This window comes from Leopardus geoffroyi, chromosome C2 (assembly GCF_018350155.1).
Source record: "Leopardus geoffroyi isolate Oge1 chromosome C2, O.geoffroyi_Oge1_pat1.0, whole genome shotgun sequence".
In the NCBI taxonomy this organism is placed as follows: Eukaryota; Metazoa; Chordata; class Mammalia; order Carnivora; family Felidae; genus Leopardus; species Leopardus geoffroyi.
The window spans coordinates 52,841,676-52,857,437 of NC_059333.1; positions in this window are offsets into that span (position 1 = coordinate 52,841,676).

The window sequence follows — 15,762 nt, forward strand, 5'->3', positions numbered from 1 at the left end:
CCAGCTAACCTTGACTCCCCTGCTTCTCTCAGACTTCTAAGCTGTTGGCAGATGAGGCAGCCAGGCAGGAGGCCTGTGTTCTTCCTTCGTCATCCCTCACAGAGCCTAATCAGGTGCTTTGAGCCCAGTAGGTGTCCAGAAAATCTTCTTGTCTGTCAGGCCGCCCGCCTGTGGTCTCCCAGAAGGTGGGACCAGAGTGCTACTTCTTCCCAGGAAGGCTCCGTTCTTCCCATCCCCACCACCAAGCACTAAAGATCTGGAATCAGACAGCTTGGATGTATGTCTGTAGCCACTTGCTCAGCGCTGTTCTGAAGTTGTGACAGGGCTAGTTGAAATGGGCGCTGGGTTCTGAGTAAGAGGTTTTTTTTTTTATTTTTTTTTTCAACGTTTATTTATTTTTGGGACAGAGAGAGACAGAGCATGAACGGGGGAGGGGCAAAGAGAGAGGGAGACCCAGAATCGGAAACAGGCTCCAGGCTCTGAGCCATCAGCCCAGAGCCCGACGCGGGGCTCGAAAACACGGACCGCGAGATCGTGACCTGGCTGAAGTCGGACGCTTAACCGACTGCGCCACCCAGGCGCCCCTGAGTAAGAGTTTTTAACCGAAGGTGGGTCAAGATGGACAGAGCAAATCTGTGCATAAAGAAAGAGCATTAGAAAGTTGAGCATGAACTGCATGCTAGGCATTTTCCATTCATGCATTCACTTCATGCTGGTAAAGAGTTGATGCTTATTGTCTCAATGCTGTTGCACAGAAGTAAGGCTTAACTGATGCAGTCCCATACAGAAAGACCGGAGGGACTATATCGGACTGCAGAACTCAGGCCCTTCCTCTGAGACCATTCTGCCTCCAGAGAAGGAAGAGTGCAGGGCACACATTAGTGTTCGCTTCACATCTCACAGCCAACATCTGGGCGGGAAATAGAGGGAGAGAGGATTGTGGAAGATTACAATTAATACAATAGCTTAGAAGTAGAGAGTGGCTGGAAATTTCCTAGAAGCAAACTTGCAAAACAAATTTAAGAATATAACTGGCTTTAGAGATAAACATAAAAACTGGGACATTTTAGTATGTTCACTAACTGGACCTTAAATAAAAACTTAGGAAAAGAAAATAACAGGGCATTTTAGGTTTGCAATTCTAATGAATGGGCTTTCCCATGCTATGGAAGTATGCAAAGTTGCTGGAAGGGGGGTAGTTAAGGATGTGTTCACTCTTGTATCCATCCAGGACCATATTCTGAATTGGTTGCCAGCACTGGCTCACACAATCTATTTGGGTTTCTTACTTCTTCAGAGGAATGGTCAGCAGACGTGGGCAATCAAGCATCACTATCTGCTAACAGCACATCCAGGGAACTCTTGTGTGGCAGTCAATAGTGGCCGCTGCTCAGGAAGAGATAACAGGTTTTCATCAATCACTCAGAGTGGGAAGGAATGTCTGGGGCTACAACCCACCTATTCAAGTGTGGCATCCATTTGTCTGGAGTGGAGTCTCCCACGGGGAAGGTTTGGGAGGAAATGGCAAAAGGCATTAACACTTATCAGACCCCTCCTACTTCCTACTATCTTTACATTAATTCCTTTATAACTATCCTGAGGTAAAGGTTACTGCCCCATTTTACAGAAGAAGTGGAGATTCAGGAAGGTGAAATAAGGTAGCCAAACTCTTGGTTGTCGGTAAGTGGTTTCAATCCCTGATAGGATTCCAAAATTGGCTATTTGCATTTGACCACAACTGCCTCATTATGCATAACTGTTAATACCCAGATTATATATTGTCTTGGAGCCAGACAATAGCAGCAGCAGCAGTAGTAATAGCAGCAATTTTTATGAGATTTCCATGTGCTAGGCATTTTACAAAGATGGGCTAATTTAATAGTCAAAACAACAAGTGAAGTAAAGACTTTTTTTATGATTCAAGATGTGAAGAATTTTGTCTTTCCTCCCCTTGGGGCTGGAGTGTGTGTGTGTGTGTGTGTGTGTGTGTGTGTGTGTGTGTGTGTTGGAAGGAGGAGGGATACAAATGACTGCTTGGGCTGGTGTTAGTAGCAATGGAATAGATCTGATAAGCTCTAGGCTCTATCCTTGAAAACTAAACAGCAGGAGAATATCTTTTTTAACCAAAATTTAGGATGTCAGTGAATCTATGGAGCTCTTCCAACTTGACGTGTCTTGTGTTGTATGAGACGTTGATAGTTGAGTCTGTGGCTATCATGGTCTTCCTCATTTTTTTCCCTATGTTCTGAGATACATGCATTAACCTAAGATTTTTAATACTACAGAGTATTTCTTGTTCTTAGTCCTGTGTATATATTTTAAAATACATGTATTTCTGAGAGCCGTTTTCTAAATAGTACTCCCTAAGCACATTCCTACAAGCATTTGTATTGATAAAGTACAGATCACAAAGCCCAGGGAATCATGTGAAACTGTTACCTAGTTTTGAAGAGAACAGATTGCCATTAAAGGAGATTCTTCCTCTTCAGTTTCTATCACAATCTAGGTCTCCCCTCATAGTAGCAGTGTTAGATCCCTCCTATAGTCAGTATCCTGGCTTTCTTTCCCTTCCATGTGTGTAATGCTGAATAGGCATTACTCTTGAGGTCACTTGTGTTTTTCTCAGCTAATATAGCATTAGATTCATATTCAGTTATGTCCATTGTTACCAGCTTAAAACTTCACCATAGGTCACGTACTGAACATGCACTTATCTTTCACTTCTGCCCTAATTCTAGCAGCTGCCTTCTGCTCAGAGATGGGAACTTTCCAGAAGGGAAAGAGCCAGTACCCCTCTGAGACTCATCCACAAAATCGATTTTTACTTCCATTCTTGACTTGCCCTCAAAACACAGATGCTGTGCTTAAAAGACTAATTGATCATTTTATTTCAATTGCACAGAAATGATGTTGAAAAGTGAGCAGACCTTAGGCCATTAGAGCTCAATACTTGGCAAAAGCAATCTGCTTATCAATTAAAATTAGAAACTCAAATCCTCACTATTTTCAATTGTCGTAGTAACAAAGAAAAACATGTACCTCCACATGGTACAGTACTACCAAATTCTTATGAAACTATATCTAATGTGATGTTTATAATATTAGCATTGTCGATTATAAATTTCCTGACTCTGTAATAGCTAATAATTTATATGTATTTTACTTCACAGTCCATAAGTTAAATGTGTTATTCTTCATATGCCATAGATCTGACTCCCTTTCTACCACATGCTTTACATGAAACCATTTGCTATTATCATTTGTATAATTTAATAACTTTCTCCCTGTACTATTCTTTATATTTTACAAGTGGAATGGCACTTGGCAGTGAAAGAAGACCAGGAAATCCAAACTACTTAGGGAAAACAAAGGCAAGACAACAAATTGCATGACTAAATTATCACATTTCTTCTGTATTTAATTACTATTTCCAATCGACATTTACTTGGTTCCAATTATGTGCTTTGCACTGTACTTAGCATTATAGTTGAATCAAAGGAAATTAACACAAAGGACTGGCCCACATTTAGAAACAGATGTGAAAACTGAGCATGATAAAAGGCCAACCAGGATCAATAATCCACTTGCAGGGTGTTGTTGGAATGCAGAAGAAGGGATTCTTTTTCACTAAAGGGTACCAACAAAAATCATGGAGAAAATAAAAGTTTGGTTAACAAATGAAAAGAACTGGGGCGCCTGGGTGGCTCAGTCGGTTAAGTGTCCAACTTCAGCTCAGGTCATGATCTCATCATGTGTGAGTTCGAGCCCTGCATCTGGCTCTGTGCTGACACCTCAGAGCCTGGAACCTGCTTCAGATCTGTGTCTCCCTCTCTTTCTGCCCCTCCCCTGCTCGCACTCTCTCGCTCTCAAAAAATAAATAAATATAAAAAAAGTTTTTTTAAATGAAAAGAACTTTACTACACAGAAAAACAGAGGTTGGCGTCTCCAAGCTAAGGGAAGAATGCCAGAAAATGCACCTGGGTGTAGAAACGCAGTAGTATTTGGGGCAAGTGTCGGGGATTTCTAGGTCATTAGACCAGGTGGCCTGGGGAGCTGAATTGAGATGAATCTGGAGTAACATCTGGCAGACGTTTTGAAAATGGTCTCAGATACTGTGGTAGATTGTAAAAGTAGTCACAAAGTCTTCTCATCCCCTCTGTACACCCCCGTTTTCTAAAAAAAAAAAAAAAAAAAAAAAAAAAAAAAAAAAAACACACAAAACTTTTTAAAAGCATTTAGATTTACAAAAAAATCGTGTAGAAGAGCTTTTCCATACACTCCTTCGCCCCTTGCCCAACTCCCTCTGTTCGCACACTATGGTTTCTCCTATTAACATCTTCGTTAGTGTGGTACATGTGTTACGATTGGACCATTACCTGAAATCCATAGTTCAAACTAGGGTTCACTCTATTGTGTATTCTATGGGTTTTCATAAATGCGTATCATGTGTCTACTATTTGTGTACTACAGAATGGTTTCACTGCCCTAAATACCTTGTGTTCCACTTATTCTTTACTTTTTCTTGCAACCTTTTGGTATTTATTGATTTTATACTATCTCTAGATTTGCCTTTTCAAGAATATCCTATATTAAAATCACGCAGTATATAGACTTTTCAGACTGCCATTTTTCACTTAGTAATATGCACTTACATTTCCTCCATGTATTTTCATGGTTTGATAGTTCCTTTGTTTTTAAACACTGAAGAACCCTCCACTATATGGGTATTTTACAGTTCATGTATCCACCTATTAAAGGATACCTTGGTTCCTTCCAATTTCTTAAATAATTATCATAAAGCTGCTATAAACACTCATGAACATTCCTTTTTAGTGTGACTTTGCACCTCCTCCCAGCAAGACATTGTCTATTTCTCTATATTTCTCTACCCCTTGAAGCCAGGTTTGATCACTGACTAGTTTTGGCTTATGGCCATTAGGAGGCATGACAAACACAGCTTGTCTCTTGCTGACCTTAGAACCTTGCAAGAACCATGTGAGGAAGCCTGGGCGAATGAATAAGATGATACATGAAGATCACTTGTCCCTGGTTGTGCTAGCTGACAGCCAGTGAGGCCATCATCCTAAGCCATTCAGCCACAAACTTATTTGTTATCTGACCTCAAACATATGAGAGATCAGACCAGAGAAACCACTCGGCTGACTCATTCAACTAAATAAATGGTTGTATTTTAAATCAGTAAGTTTTGGGGTGGTCTGTAATCTAGTAAAAGCTAGCATACCAATGCCATGCTAAATATGAACTAATCTATTTTATGATAAACAAGAAGTTGGAGACTACAAAGAATGACATTATTTAAGTTTATTTATTTGAGGGAGAGTGTGAACAAACAGGGGTGGGACATAGAGAGAGAGAATCCCAAGCAGGCTTTGCACTGTCAGTGCAGAGCCAGACACATGAAGCTTGAACTCCCTAACTGTGAGATCGTGAACTGAGCTGAAATCAAGAGTCGGACGCTTAACCGATTGAGCCACCCAGGTTCTCCCAAATAACATTATTTAGAAAACTGTTGCCTTTAGTCTGCACGAGAGAGTCTAAGGATCAACACTTTGAATGATCATCAGAAAAAGAATGATGCTAAAGAGATTGTAGCAGAGAAGAGTCTGGAAAAGAACATTTATCCATTTCTTCATGGAGTTTGAAATCATTCATAAACAGAAAAATCTGCAAATACCAATGTACTATATATATATATATATATATATATATATATATCAGTTTCATTTTATTTAAGAAGAAACATGGAACTATAAGAACATTTCTGTGGGAATTCTATAATCATACTGATCAATTTTTGTATATACATAGCTGTTTGTATTAAAAGATCTCTGGAAATAAACACTTCAAGGCAAGTGCTAGCTATCTAAATGTACAGACACAAAAAAGCTCGAAAGGCCTACGCTGTTATATTCCAGGGGCCAGCTTCAGAACAAAACAGATCAGGAATTTATTAGTGTAGAGAGATTTATAATTAGAAAATTAACAGACACTTCGGGCAGGGACAAATTTATGAAGGCAGACTCAGCCATAGGATGAGGGAGACTCATAAGACAAGTGGAGCATGGGAGCAGCACGAGAGCTTAGTGAAAGGTGGCAACTGACTACTGGTGTTTTAAAAAGGTACCTTTTGAAATGTCAAGAAAGTCCAGCAAGGACAAATGTAGTATCCTGGCAAGTAGACTAAGCCTGGTCACAGAGAACCTTGTAGACATTGAACAGGTGGATAAATAGAACTGTGTTGGTGATAAGGTAACCTACTTAACAAAAGTCCAGCCATTGGGTCACCAGATCAGATATTAGGTCTGAGAATACCTTAATCCTAAATCTCAGGCTACCTGGAATGTCCTTCTTCCATGTATGCACATGAGAACTAAGTAGCCACTCAAATATCCCCTATCCCAGAGACTTTAATATTAGAATCTAAAATGTCCTCTAGTTCCCACAGACACATCCGGTATCCTATCCCCTGCTCTCTTTTTCCTTCCCAATTAGCACTTCCGGTATTTTATATAATTTCCTCTGTCCCATTGTCCCCACAAAAATGCAAGATTCGTGAAAGCAAGGGCATGGTTGTCTAGTATATTCTCAGGGTTCAGTACAGTAGATGGCCTTAGGCACTTATATTTTTGAATTACTGAGCAAATAAAAAAATATGTTGTTGTGTTCAAGCATGGCAGGGCATGGAACTGTGTCCTTACTTAGTCAGGAATGGGGTTCTTGCAATCCTATGTGTGGACAGCATCTATGGAACACCTATAACACACTAAGGCAAGCAGAATTGGGGCTGTTAGGATGGTTGAAAAGTAATGATAATCAAATTCTCATGAGTTTGATCGTATTGATAGTAAGACACCTGTGAAAAGGGTATGTGGAGGGGTACATCTCAGAATTGATAAAATTCTATACTACCGATTTCATAATTCTTAATTATTATTAACTGGATGTTGAAAATGGTGAGAAAATTCCAGCTGAAATCCACTATCCAACTGTAGCAGAGATGCCATTGTCCTAGGAACTATCCATTCTTTTGTCCTCCTCAGTGACAAATCCCTAAGTTTTACCATGAGTTTGTTGACTCTCAGAGTGAAAGGCTATATCCCTCAGATTTCCCAACAGTGCTTCTCATGAGATGTGGTCACATGCTAAGTTCTGATCAATGAAACGGGGAAAGTGTTGGAGACTTCAAAGAATGTTGCTTAAAGAGATCTGAGTTGGGAAGCACTCATTTTTAGCAGGATTCTGTAATTCTCCACGCAACCTTCAGTGAGGTGGTGATGGTTGGAAACCCTGGAAATCCAGCAATCCTCATGGAACATACACCCATGCTGAGAATGGATCGTGGCCATGTGCTAGGATAGAGAGGAAAGAAAGATCGGATCCTGGTCTGTAATGATTCCCTAGAGTCACCATAACCGCTCACAGCTTCCCACTTCCAGACAGAGGCTGCTACTCCTGTTGCTGGTATATGAAGCTGATCCTGATTCTAACAAACATGCCTGGCTTCGAGAATCATAACAAATAGATGAATGCAAAAACAAACAAACAAACAAACAAAAAAACCACTGGATTTATATTGAGACAACTGTTGTCACTTAAAACTGGGAAAATAACTAAATCTAAGAATCTGCTTTTGCATTTTAAAATTTGGGAAAATACTACATACTTGGAAGTTGTGACTTTGTGTAAAGTTCTATATGAAAGTGTATTATATAGAGTATTAACAGTAATTATAAGTAAGGAGTCTTTGCAAAAAAAAAGTGCTTCTTCTGGCTTATTTAAACATTTCTAAGAAGCCACCAATCAATGGTTTCATCATAAAATTTAAATGACAGAACTACCGACTATGTGCAAATCCGTATTAGATGCTCAGGTAAAAAGATAAATTATAATACCAGCCCCCAATCACCTGTATTCTAAATAGGAGAAATTTTTGAAAACTCAACTATTACCTCATCATGAATTACTACAGTTCCCTTCACAAACAGACTAAATGATGCAAGTGACAAAAATGAATTTTGGTTTCTATCCACAAATCTATATCTGGCTAGGCCTTACTCCTTGGAATAGTTGACTAGAAGAAACTGAGAATCTTCTGATTATTTTCTGACAATTCACCAGCAGGAAAGCTTTCAAACCACATTTTAGAGTGCATTTGGCAAAATTCTCTGTTTCAACCTCAGGCTCCTCCATAGCATGAATAAAATATTTTGTTGATAATACTTAGGAAAAGGAAACTGAAGATTAAGAAAAAGGAAGGAATAAGGATGGCAGAGTAGAAAGAACTGTTTTTGCCACACATTCTTGCAAGAAACAAGCAAACAAGGGACAAACAGTGCTGAGAACTTCGACCTACACTAGTGTATTTTGTGGGAGGAGATAAATGAAAAGTGGGTTAAGAAGTTACTAACACAATGTAGTAATCATTAGTGATGCTTACAAGTCTTTCTGCCTTCTCACCTTTGGACACATAGAATCACGTGCTTTTTGACCCCTTCGTGGATAGGTGAGGAGGTCCAAGAAGACATATGTCACTTCTGAGCCTAGCCATTCAATTATTGCTGCCAGATCCCCCAGAGTTCCCTTTCCCTCTGCAGTGTGGTCACCAGTGTTTGAATGGTGGTTTCTTCATCAGACTGAGTTCTGGAGTGTGATAAAAAGGCACAAAATCCCAGCTGATCTGCACTAGATTATGTAGAATGAGCGAGACATATATTTAGATTTTTTTCTGTCACTGAGATTTTGGATTTCTTTGTTGCTGCAACATAATCTAGCCTTTCCTGACTAATCTATACAATATCAGAAAGCTTGTCATAGTATGCCACAGCAAGGCCATAGGTAGAGTTTGGGCTATAAGTTAAATAATGGAGACAGAAAAAACATATAACTTGTTGTCAGTGGACATTTGTTGCGTAGCTAAGTAAGTTAAAAATATGATAGAAAAAATTATGATGGAAAAATAATGAGCTGTTTACTGACTCTCAAAGGAATGGAGTATAGGGAGGTTGTATTCTTTGCTGAGCAAATGGTTAGGCTGGGAATGACTGTTAAATTGCTCTGTACCAAGTGAAAAAAGAAAAGGTCGAATTCTAGCAAGACCTGAGCATAGAAGTGGGGGCAGGTGGGGGAAACTGAAGCCAAGAAGCTAGAAAAGGTGGGTGCGGGAAGGGGGGGAGGGAAATGATGTGATTACAGGTGAACTGGAACTCTGAAGGTAGAACTGAGGAGTCTAACAGGAAATTATATTAAGTACTTTTGTGTGGCATGTAAATGCAACCCTCTCCTTCTCCTTCCTGTAAAATCCTTACCGAATCCCCCAAAGCAAATTTAATTTCACAGATGCTTAGAAACTGCTAGCGGTTTTGCTGAAGTGTTGATTCCTGCTTCAATGTAGGTATAGGATAAGACCATGAAGTCCCCATGGGCCCTAGACATAATTGGTAAACAAACATTTTATCCCTGTTTTTCAAGCATTCACGTTACTCTGTGCTTCTAGAATCACCCTAAGACTTTTCTTGAGACTACAAAAAATGAGTCAAGAGACAGTTTTATAACCTCAAAAGTTGTCAAAGCTATAGGAGACAAATTTATAACTACCATTTTTATAGTTTTCAAATATATTTTGGGGGGAAAATAGGTTGTCTTCCATTTTAAGTCAATATTATTTTTTAAAAATGCAGCTGTGATCTTGCTCTCAATAAAAACCTGTGGCAAGTTTCAACAGTGACAGCTTAAGGGTGGGGAGGAGGCCAAGACAAAGGAGCTCTCAGCCTCTAACATTTCTCCCATTCAATCAGAGTGTCTTTGTTTTTATGTATTTTAAATATTGGGTTCCCAGAAAGAATTCATAGTGGGTTTTATCTTGTTTTTTAAGAAAAGGTGCGAAAGTTCAGTTTTTCTGGGAAGGTTTGAATACTTCTGTGTGTATTCTCTTTATTCGAATAAAGATTTCAAATACTTGCCTGTCTGGTCTCTTCTGAAAAATTGCCCTAGTAAGTTCTTTGCGTACTGTCTTTTACCCCCAATCAACTCTACTTCCTCATGCAGCTCCCTTTATTGGACCCTCAAGACAAATGCAGATCTGCCACACTGACTTTTTGTGCTTGGAATATCTTGTGGCATTTGGCTTGACTTCTGCATCCCTCTTATTTTCTACCAACTATTTTCCTTTCAAGTTTTGATTTCAGACTTTCATTTCAAGCTTGGTATTCTCCCACATGTCTCCAACTCCTTAAGCATTAGGAGTGGTCTGTGAATTTGTCAATGTCAAGCACCAAGGCTTTAGCTGTAGAAACAAAATCAAAATATTATCTTTAAAGCAGAAGTTGATTGCCAGTTTACACATGCATTTTTATGGCTCACATTAGAGCTCTGAGTAGGGATTCTGCTGGATTTAAAATAAAAACAATCCTAGGACAGTTCTGCCAAGAGGAATAGCGATAACAGGACAAATCTTCTAAGAGGGCATCAGTGAAGTGGGCCGCCAAGTTTTATTCTTCAGTCACCCTGTCACTGGGAACTTTCTCACAGAGCAATGTGAGAACAAGAACAAGTTCAAGAACAAGAACAAGTTCAAGTTCCTGGTCATTTGTCCTGTGGAGACTGACTTCTTCACTCTTGACCAGGACCAGCAACAATCCAGAGCTGTATCTCAAATGGAGCATAGTTGCTGAACAGAGTGTTTTATTGCTCAAAACTCTGAAATACTCAAATGGAGCTTTGTGGTAGGCTCCATTTAGAATTCCAATATCCCACAGGAAATTTAAGCACCATCAGGTCAGCTGGGTGTTAAGGCTCAAGTGATGAAGTGTTGGTAATGCAACCTGGGACAGCTGGGGAGCTGTCACAAGGCCATATCAAGAGTTGTACAAGTTACTTGGTAAATGGTTAGAGTAGCAGATCCACATATCATTTCTGTTGCATCCAAAATCAGAGGCCCACTAAATGTTTAACTTTCTCTCTGTGGTTGGTAGGATAAAGTGTAGCAATTGTCATTCCTTTGAAGGCTATAGCATGCCTGAAAAGTGGACATCCAGAAATTTCACTGAACTGCCATGTCCTTGAATTTTCTTGGGGTTGACCTCCCAGCATCTTGTATGCATTTTTCTTCCCAAGATATGGGAAGATATGGGTGTTATGCTCACCTGGTCCAATATGCATGATGCCTTTACTGCAGTGGATGGTGTAACGTTCTGTGGAAATGTGAGGTGATCAAAATCCCTGTGGATTTACTCATAATAGAGAACTAGAAAATTAACAGATGGATTAGGATTGTAAAAAATACTGTTGGCTCTGCCAGATGAAAGAAAATTGATTCCGATAGTCTTGGTTTATGATTTAAAAAAAATATTTATTTTTTATTTATTTTTGAGAGAAAGAGCATGTATGGGGGAGGGCAGAGAATCCAAAGCAGGCTCTGTGCTGACAGCAAAGATCCAGACACGTGGCTTGAACTCAGAACTGAACCATCAGATCATTACCTGAGTCAAAGTCAGATACTTAACCTACTGAGCCACCCAGGTGCCCCAGGATTGATTTATGATTTAAAAATCATTTGCCTTCTCAATAACTTCACACCAGTTACTAGAGGCTTTGTTGATTTGCTCCAGTCAAATGCCCCTATCTGGTAAGTCAGCTCCAACTGAAGTTTCCCCTTGGTCTGTTAAGATAATCCAATGTCATTCTTGAAGACCCATCTACATTTTCAGTGATGAAACAAGGAAGTAAAATGAAGATGAGGAAGGAAAACCACCTACAATAGTTTCTTAGGGATGCTGTAACAAAGTTACAAACTGGGTGCCTAAAAACAACAGAAATTTATTGCCTCACAGTCTTGGTGGCTAGGAGTCCCAAATCAAGGTTGATGGGGTCATTCTTAGTCTGAAATCTGTAGAGGAAAATCTTTGCTTCTTCCTACACTCTGGTGGTGGCCATCAATCCTTAACATTCCTCAGCTTGTAGATGCATCACTTCAATCTCTGCCTACCTTGTAACATGGCATTCGCTCCCTGTCTGTGTCTTAACATGGCCTTCTCTTTCCCGTGTCTCTCACCTCTTTACTTAAAGGGACACCAGTCATATTAGATTAAAGGCCCAGTCTACACTAGTAGGATGTCCTCTTAATTTCACTAATTACATCTGCAACAACCCTATTTCCAAATAAGTTCACATGCTAAGGGACTGGAGGTTAGGACATCAATATATCTTTTGGGGGAATACAGTTTAACCCACAACATCACCCCTATATCTTATCAAGACTTTGATGTGGATTTCTGAAGTTTCCCCAAGGATTCAGTATTGTGTTTTGTGTAAAAAGATTATCTCGGGGGCTTCAAATATGTCTTTCTCTTTTAATACCCTTCATTCCTTTGGTCCGAGAGCCAATATGGGATTCTGCTAGTTATAATATATATATATATATATATATATATATATATATATATATATATATAATTTGGTGTGTATATATATATACACACCAATTTGTGTGTATATATATATATACCAATTGATATATATATATATATATATATATATATATATATATAAATTATGCATTTAGAAACAAAGAAAATAACCTCAGAGTGTATTGGCAATCTCACTAGTCCTACCCAATATAGACTTAGGCTGAAATTCCATTTATCTCCTGACCCCATGCCCTAAGCTCTCACTCTGACTTTTCTCACTGTGGTGGTCTGACCCCCAGAACTAATGCCTGAATATTACTCTTTCCTAGTTAATGATAACTCTAGCAATGAGAGGAGGGATCTTTTGGTGGAAGGTTGTAAAGAAACTTCATATTATATACTTGTGACAATGCCAGAAGAACATGTTATCCCTTGATTCAAAGATCTCTAAATAAAACAAGGCTGGGAAGTGGGTGAAAGGCAATGACACTTCATTATAGTGATGCAATTCAAGTTATATGTACACTGGCCAGATCTATCATTTGATAGTTTTGTTTGTTTTTTTGTTTGTTTTGCTTTATAAAAAATCTGTATGACAACAGCCTTCTGCCCAAATATTTTAAGCCACTGCCAATGATTCCCAATTATTAAAGGATTATTAAAGTCCATTAACAGTATGGACTTGATTGCTATTATAGCATTTATGCTTCTTGATTTCTGTGTTGTCATTTGTCTCTATTAGAACCAGTAGGAGAGAAAGTGAGTGATTTCAATAAATTGGCTTCCTTGATTATGGGGGCTCTAAAGTCTGAAATCTCCAAGGCAGGCCAGCAGGCTGGAAACTCTCAAGCAGGAGCTAACTGTAGTCCATAGGTGGAATTTCTTCTAACTTGGGGACACCTCAGTTTTGCTCCTTTTCCCCCAGTTTTATTGAGAAATAATTTACATACATCCCTGTATAAGCATAAGGTGTACACATAATGGTTTGATACATATATTTTGAGAAGATTGCCACAATTGATTCAGCTAGCATTCATCATCTCATAGATATAATAAAAAGAAAAGAAAACAAATTTTATGGTGAGAACTCTTAAGGTTAACTCTTAACAAGTTACCTACATATCATACTATTATGTCAGCTATAGTCATCACGTTGTACATTGTATCCCAAGTACTTACCTTACAGCTAGATGTTTGTACCTTTTGCCTATCTTCCTCCAGTCTCATTCTCTGCCTCTGCTAACTACACATCTGATTCTTTTTTAAGAGTTTGCTTATTGGTGTATTTTGTTTGTTTGGTTGTGTGTGTGTGTGTGTGTGTGTTTAGAGTCCACTTATAAGTGGAAAATACTATAAATTTTATAGTATTTGGTTTTCTGTCTTATTTCATCTAACATAATGCCCTCAGGTCCATCCATGTTGCCACAGGTGGTAGAATTTTCTTTCTTTTTTTTGCTGAATAATATTCTTCCCTATATATATACCACAACTTTAAAAAAAATGTTAATGCTTATTTACTTTTAAGAGAGAGAGGCAAAGCATGAGCAGGGGAGGGGCAGAGAGAGAGGGAGACACAGAAACTGAAGCAGGCTCCAGGCTCCAAGCTGTCAGCACAGAGCCCAATGCGGGGCTTCAACTCACAAACTGTGAGATCATGACCTGAGCCAAAGTAGGACACTTAACTGACTGAGCCACCCAGGTGCTCCAATATACCACAGCTTCTATATCCATTCATCCATTGATGGACACATAGGTTGTTTCCACTGTTGGCTATCAGAATAATGTTGCTGCTATGAATGTGTGGGTGCAAATATTTTTTCAACTTAGTGTTTTTGTTTCCTTTTCATGTATTCCCAGATATGGAAATGCTGGATCATATCGTAACTCTTTTTTAAACTATTTGAGGACATTCCATTCTGTTTTCCATATTGACTGCACCATCCCATCAACAGTGCACAGGGGCCCCCTTTCTCCACATCCATGCCAACATTGTTAATTGCTTGTCTTTCTGATGATGTTCATTCTCAAGGGGTATGAGGTGATATCTCATTGTGGTTTTAATTTGCATTTCCCTAATGACTAGTGATGTTGAACAACTCTCCATGTGTCTGTTGGCCTTTCATATATAATTTTTGGAAAAATGTTTAATCAGGTCCTTTTCCCATTTTTAATTGGTTTATTTTGTTGTTTTGCTGTTTAGTTGTATGAGTTCTTTATATATTTTGGATATTAACCCCTCATCAGTTTGCAATTTTTTCCTCATTCTGTGGGCTGTCTTTTCACTTTGTGAGGGTTTCTTCTGCTGTACAGCAGCCTTTTAGTTTGCAGTCCCACTTGTTTTTTATTTTGTTGCTTGTGCTTTAGGTATCCTATCTAAAAAATTATTACCAATACCCATGTAAAGGAGCCTTATTTCTATGTTTTCTTCTAGGAGTTTCATGGTTTTAGGTATTACATTCAAGTTTTTAATCCATTTTAAGTTAATACTTTGTGACTAGTGTAAGATAGGGGTCCAGTTTCATTCTTTTACATGTGAATATCCAATTATTCCAGCACTGTTTGTTGAAAAGGTCATCTTTTCTTTATTGAGTATTAGTTGATCATATATGCTTGGGTTTATTTCTGTGATCCCCATTCTGTTCCATTGGCCTATTTGTGTGTGTTTATGCCAATACTATATTGTTTTGATTACTATAGCTTAATGATATAGCTTGAAATCAGGAAGTGTGATGTCTCTTGCTTTGTTCTTCTCTCTCAAGGTTTCTTTGGTTATTTGGAGTCCTCTGTCATTCCATGTAAACTTTAGAAGTGTTTTTTCTACTTCTGTAAAAGTATGCCACTGGAATCTTGATAGATTTCACTGAATCTGTAGATGTGTTTTGGTGGTAGTGACATCTTAACAATATTAATTCTTCCAATCTACAAATTTGTTTCCATTTATTTGGGTCTTCTTCAATTTCTTTAGTCAGTGCCTTAGTTTCCAGAATAGAGCTCTTTCACCTCCTTGGTTAAATTTATTCTTAAGTATTTTAGTGGTCTCTCTTTTTTTTTAATTGAAGTGTAGCTGACACACAATGTTACATTAATTTCAGGTGTATGGCATAGTGATTCAACAAGTCTATATATTATGCTGTGCTCATCATGAGTGTAGCTACCATCTATCACCATACAGTACTATTACAATACCATTGACTGTATTTCCTATGCTGTGCTTTTTATCCCTGTGACTTATTCAGTACATAACTAGAAGTCTGTATCTCTCCTTCCCGTCACCATTTTGCCCATCTCCATTTCCTCATCCCCACTGGCATCCTTCAGTTTATTCTCGGTATTTATG